Source organism: Dermochelys coriacea, chromosome 5 (assembly GCF_009764565.3).
Source record: "Dermochelys coriacea isolate rDerCor1 chromosome 5, rDerCor1.pri.v4, whole genome shotgun sequence".
NCBI lineage: Eukaryota > Metazoa > Chordata > Testudines > Dermochelyidae > Dermochelys > Dermochelys coriacea.
The window spans coordinates 87,259,630-87,266,377 of NC_050072.1; the positions used below are offsets into that span (position 1 = coordinate 87,259,630).

At 35.9% G+C, this 6,748-nt stretch overlaps 1 pseudogene; it reads right to left on the bottom strand.

The window, feature by feature from the left end:
• Nucleotides 1-1,319: 1,319 nt before the first annotated feature.
• Nucleotides 1,320-2,372, bottom strand: LOC119856297 (annotated as a pseudogene).
• Between the last annotated feature and the right edge of the window lie 4,376 nt (nt 2,373-6,748).

Sequence of the window (6,748 nt, forward strand, 5' to 3'; positions counted from 1 at the left end):
AATTTGAGTTATGTCCTTCCAGTTATTTAAAATCACCTTGATATGAATTGCAACTAAAGTTTTATGTTTTTTTTTCTCATTCAAATTCACAGGCTAGCAAATAACTGCTCCTCAAGAGAAGAATTGAGGGAAATGGGACATTTCAAATAAAAGTGCTAATTTCTGAACCAAAATGGTTTAACCATGACACATGAAGAAGAATGTAAAGTGTGATACGTACACTTGGCAAGAACACATCATCGATATCTGATGAGCTTAAACATGTTATTTCTTAGCTGGATTCCACATGGGTTTATTCATAAGAAAAAAACAGAGTTTGAGTTCAGTGGGTTTTGAATCAGGCTACGAGTGAAGACAGCAGTTAAGAATAAGTTTACGATAATAGAAAATATACCCACCCAGAGTCTATCATCTATATTGCCAACTAAGCCAACCTTCTAGGCTTTCCCAAGATACTTTTTATTTCTGGTATTTTTTTCAGGAATTTATTATTTCATAGACTGGCAGAGTTTAAGGCCAGATGGAACCATTGGATCATCTATTGCATTGGTTCCCAAACTTTTTAGCATCAGGCCCCCTTTTTAATTTTTGAGAAACCCTCATGCCCACCTCTCCTTTACCATCATCCAACCCCCCTTTTAACAAATTAAATTAGTAATTTAAAATTTAAAAATAAACACAAAAACTTGATATAAATTTTTTTTATTTAAAATTAAAAATAAGCACAAATAGTTTTTCTTGGCACAAAAATTTAATAAAAATGTAATTTAAAATAAGAAATAGCATAAACAAAATGAATATAATGTGAAGGATGCTGCTGCATTTTCTTCAAGAGTTGGGAAATCCTAGGTTTGAGAGATGAAAATATGCAATGCAAATAGTTTTCAACATCCAGTTGATTCCTTTGTTTCATTTTTATTATGACTAAACTTGAAAAGCTTTTTTCACAGAAGTATGCTGATGAAAATGGAAGAATAATACGCAGCACATCTTCTCCAACTTTCGGGAAAATTGGGAAATATTTTATCCAAAATTCTTCCAGGTTTAAGTTTTCAAAAATATCTTTCACACTTGACTCATATTTCATTTTGAGTGCTTGTTCTTGCAATACTTCTTGCAATGAATTGACATAAATGTTGAATGGATTACATGCTAATTTATGAACAGGGTTGCCAGAAAAGTTGTCTGGAAAATAGCAGATGAATTAGTCAGCAAGGCAGTCCAGATGAAACACAATTTTGTTCTTCACATCCTCTTTACAAAGTTCTTGGAAACCTTCATTTTCAGTGAGTGATGAAAATGTTGGAAAAGATAAAAAGTTAGGCATCTGGAGCTTGCATTCGATGTTTCCAAAGCTTGATTTTTTCTGTAAATGCTTTGATGGCATCATGGTGTGCTATAATGTTTGCAGCGTTGTTTCCTTGCAGCTTCAAATTGAGATTGTTCAAAGAATCAAAAATGTCCACGAGGTACGCCAGTAGAAGTTGAAATGTTTGGTCTGTAAATGCATAATATAACTCTTCTTTTTTCTGTTGCTTGAGGAAAATTTCCACTTTGTCTTTCAGTTCAAATAATCTCAAAAGCATGTTCCCTTTGGAAAGCCATCGTACCTCCATGTGAAACAGAATAATTTTATGATCCACTCCCAAATCCGTGCAAAGAGCTGTAAAAAGTCTTGTATTTAAAGTGCTGTTCTTCACAAAATTGACAACTTTGATGGCCAAATTCAACAAGTCACATAGGTCATCTGGAAGGGTTTAAGCAGCCAGCGCTTGTCTGTGTATGACACAGTGAGTCATGGTTATGGCTGGATTTTTTTCTTTCACCAATGTCACAAATCCAGAGCGAGAGCCAAGCATCACTGGAGTACCGTCTGTGCATACATCAACCAGTTTTTCCCATGAAAGTCCATTTTCTTCAAAAAAGTCGGACACCATTTTCATAACATCAGAAGCCTTTCATGTGGTCATCAATTCCTTCAAAAAAAGCAGTTGTTCTTTCACAGTTCCATCATTAATTAATAGAACATAGATGAGCAACTGACAGCATTATGCTACATCAGTGGTATCATTGCACTGAATTGTGAAAAAAGGAGAAGCTTTCACTGCCTCCACAACTTGAAGTTTTAGATCTTTCGCCATGTCATCGATGCAACTTTTCACGGAATTGTCAGAAAGCGAAATTTCTAATATTTTTTTCTTGCTTTTGGCACCAAGCACAATGTCAGCTGCTTTCAACAAGCAAGGCTTCACAAGAGTTTCTCCTATTATGTGCACTTCTTTGGCTTTAGCGATGAGCAATGACAGTTCATAAGATGCTTCTACCGCTTTGGCCGATGCTTAATGAAAAGTTCCAGTAGTGTCCAGATTCATGCGTTTTACATTTTGAAGTTTAGCAGCAAAAAACTCTTTTGGTCTGTCTTTCAAAGCACTGTGGTTCTTTGTCAAGTGTCGCTCAAGACGACTTGGTCTCCAGGCATCGTTGCTGAGAACTACGTGGCATACTACTCATTGAGGATGATCAATCCCATTTTTTTCATGATGGTGAAACCATACTTAATGTAGTCTTCATCATACTTCCTTTTCTTAATCCCATCCATAATATACTAATAAAAAAATCTATAAAAATAATTTTCCTGATTTGTGAATAATAAGGGACGCAAGTTAATTTGAGTTATAGCAAATGTTTATTTACTACTTCTATTATGTACGGACGTGTGCTGCCCTATATATACCCCACCACCAATCTGGCAAGTAGCTGATCTTGTGTGGTGAGTGGTGGAGGTAACCACTCCCATGACAGAACAGTCTCGAACAGTCTTGCGAGCGAGCTAGGAAGTTTTAAAAAGTTCCATCACTTTTTACATCATTCTTCAGCCTCCCCACCGACTGAAATGGCACTCCTACACATTGAAAGGCAAAAAAATAAAAAATATTCGCATTTTGTGTTATGAAATTTGAAAGCATTGCAGTTATATACTTTTATTTATTGTTGTATTTTTATTATTATTGTACTTTGTTATACCTTTATTCTTGTCTACTTATATTCTTAATCAAAAATGAGAAGATTGTTAATACTTTATTGTAGTTAAATAATATAGTCTTGAAATTGGACAATTTTATGAATAGTTGTTGTTATGTATACAGAATATGTATAATTGTCTGTTGGTCTATTAAATAAATAAATACATAAAATTTTCATTGATAAAAATGTTTTTGTTATGAAAATTTCACAGCCTCGTGCCCCCTTGGAATTTCTTCACCCCCCAGCCCCCCCATTTGAGAACTGATCTATTGTGACCTCCTGTTTATCACAGGCCATTAAATTTCACCCAGCTATGCCAGTATTAGTTCAATAACTAATTTGACTAAAGCGAATCCTCCAGTAAGGCAGCCAATCTTGATTTGAGACATTGAGATGGAGAATCCCCTGCTTCCCTTGATTGTTTGTTCCATTGCTTAACACCCTCACTGTTAAAAATGTATTCATAATCAATTCAACTGGTTGAGGTTTTCCATTGTGGAAAAATGGTTGAGTTTTTAAGAACAGATTTATTTTCTGAGCTTCTTGCACTAGTACAATTTGAATGTATCGTGTTAGTTTTATGGGTTTATTGACTTGCCTACATTTAAACTACATTTCTTTTTAAGTCAGAAAGTCACTGGCTCTTACCTGTAAGATCTTCCATGCTCTGGATACTTGCATTCCTACTGTTCTAGTAACTTCAGGCCAAATTTTCAACCTGGCCTTCACCTGACCATCATTATTTGCATCCACGGTTATTTTAACATTCAGTTTAGGTCACCTGGACTTCTTCATATCTCATCTGAAGGTACATATAACTGTTGATGTAAAAATGGAGCCCAACTTCTAAAAACATTTTTGTTAATTGCATAACATCCTTTACCCAATGCTGGCTCTAAAATTTTGTGGAGGGTTAAATTTATTTACATCAATGATAACATCATCTGTGGCTTTCAAGACTGCGTTTAAGTTCTGGATACCCTTTCTTTTCCTCATTATAAAAGAGCACAGAGATCAAGAAACAGAGCCAAATGCATTACTAAAACAAGCAGGTGAAAATCCTTTGGCTTTGGCTGAAGTTTTCAAAGAAGCCTAAGAGCGTCAGGTACAGAACTGCCATTGACATTTAATATTTAAAGTTATATTTTTGCTTATTTACAAATATTTTTTTTATTTTCAAAAGTTATTGAGCGTGTCCTATGGGGGCGGAGTGCCCTCACCACCCATTGACTTCTTGTATTCTGAAATCCTACTGACTTCTCAAGCCTTGTTCTGAATTCCTTGCTCCCTCAAAATTGCCCTTGATTTCAAAGGGAGTTTTGTGAGTACAAGAAATGCAAAATTGGGCCCTTAATAAACTGAAGTTGACACTTTTATGATGTGTGTTCAGAGGCAAGAGGAGAGGGAAGGTCTCAATATGACTAGTGTATAATAAAAATAAGGCAGCATCATGTTCAAGAAACTGAATTTCCCTTTGAAAGCCTTATGGACGCCTACATTTCTGGTAGAACTCAAACTTAAAAACAAAGGTGTACAAATAAATAATAAAGACAAGCACTATTTAAGCATTAAAAGATATGTAAAGGCATCCTATCCCAAAATACTGATGGACAACAAACCTCACCCCTCTGAATGATTGCCCCCAAACTCCCATCACCAACAACCTCTTACACAGCTGAGAGTCTGATAAATGTAATTAGATTAGAAAACCTTTCTTTCAGAATATAAACACAGTTTTATTTTTTTTTAAGAGCAGGTTGTCTGTAAACTATATAAGAACAAGTACAATTTATATGTTGTCTGGCAAAGATTAGATAGGTATAATTGCTTGTGTTATTTCATTCCCCTCTGTGGGAGGAAAGAATGGAGTGGATATTACCCTGAACACCTTTCTTTCAGACTCAATTTCCTGTCATCATTGACACCAGTTTATATTCTCTGGGTTAACTACTACTTTTTCTAGAGCATTCTGGAATTTGCTTTACTATTTCTCTGTGTCTCAGTTACATTATCCTCCAAACTCTTCATTTTCTTCCACTTAAGCAAGGCTTGGACCCAGACTCATTCAGATCTGACCTCACTTTTGCCAATCTTTTTATTTCACTTGTAGAGGTATTCATAATATTTTCAAAAGATTTAATTTCTTCAAGTACAGAACTAGCATTAGCTGGGTGACCATGGTTACCAACTCCCTTTCTCACAGATATTGATGAGTGTGTCAGTCATTTGGCCCCTGCAGGAACATTGATATCACTAAAAAGTTTTGTTATTCGACATCTTTATCTGTGTTGAAATATCAAGGGCCTGATTCCCTTCTTACATAAGCAGGGCTGATTTTAGGGTCACCCTGCATGCCAACTTCAAAGGGGCACCATACCACTGCACCACTTAGCTTTCCTTCCCCACCTCACTTTGCTCTGATTAGCTGGCTTTCCCCCTCCCTGCTACTCCCTCCCTTGGCTGCTTCTGGGGGGGCAGGTCAGGATACTGAAAACATTTTCCATCCTGATATTCAAAACAGCTAGAGCTCTACCTGTACATAGGGTTTGCAGTGATGTAACTCCGCTGACTGAAACGGAATTATTTCTGATTTACACTGGTGTAAGGGAGAGGAAAATCAGGCCTCACATTTTTTATTACACATGATTTCTTCATGTTTCTTCTGGAGGCTGTTAGTGGTGGGGACTAGAATACTCACAAAGTCATGCCACTTTCCCATAAGAGGATAGAATTTTACCTAATGTAAACGATCCAATCTTGTATCACTTGTGAACACACAACTCGCCATTGGTGTCAATTTTGGTGTCTATTTTCTGATGTCACTATTTGTTTTGCAGACATTATGTGTGATACTTTATATTTTTCTTTTGCTAATCTTTAAAAGCATGTAGCTTAGTCAAAGCAGTAATACTTTTTTAAAGTATGTCGTGAAAGTGATTAATATTAGAGAGAGGCTCTAACCAAAACCCCAGATCAGAGCACCCTGTATGTTTTGATCAGGATCTGAACTTTGCATCTGGCAACTACTGTATTTCTGTAATGGGCAGAGCGAATGTCACACATTCAAACAATCTTAAACTTTGGTTAAATTCAAATCTGCTTTTGGATCAGAATCCAAACTCTGCCAGTTGGACCCATCTCTACTTAGTATGCTTATAGTATGCAAAAGAAAATTAATCCTCTTAGACTGGAGAAGAAAAGCCACATTCTTAACTTAAGAAGAAACTTAGTTTTCCTCTCTCCTGTGCAGATAAACTTGACTGCAAGACCATATCTTTTTCAGAAGGATCCCTGAAGGATAAAATTTATCATATTTTCTTCTCTCTGGAGGCTTGCTTCTTGTTTCTTGTGACCACTGTGCAAGTTCTAATCTTCAGATGATCTGAAGTTGATTTAGGCGTTGGTATAGAGGGAAACTTGCAGGATACTGTGCCTTTTTTCCATATCTAATGCAGATGTCACTTTCTTTTTCCTCCCTGCTGTCCTTCCATACTTTGCTATATTTAAAAGAAAGGAGCAAGGTTCTTGATTTTTTTAATTTTCAGACAGCTTCTTTTATTAAAAAAAGAAAAGGAGTACTTATGGCACCTTAGAGACTAACAAATTTATTTGAGCATAAGCTTTCATGAGCTACAGCTCACTTCATCGGATGCACTGTGGAATTTTTATATTTATTGTCAGATTTATATAAAAGCATGTCACAAAGTTTTGAATAAATTTTAAG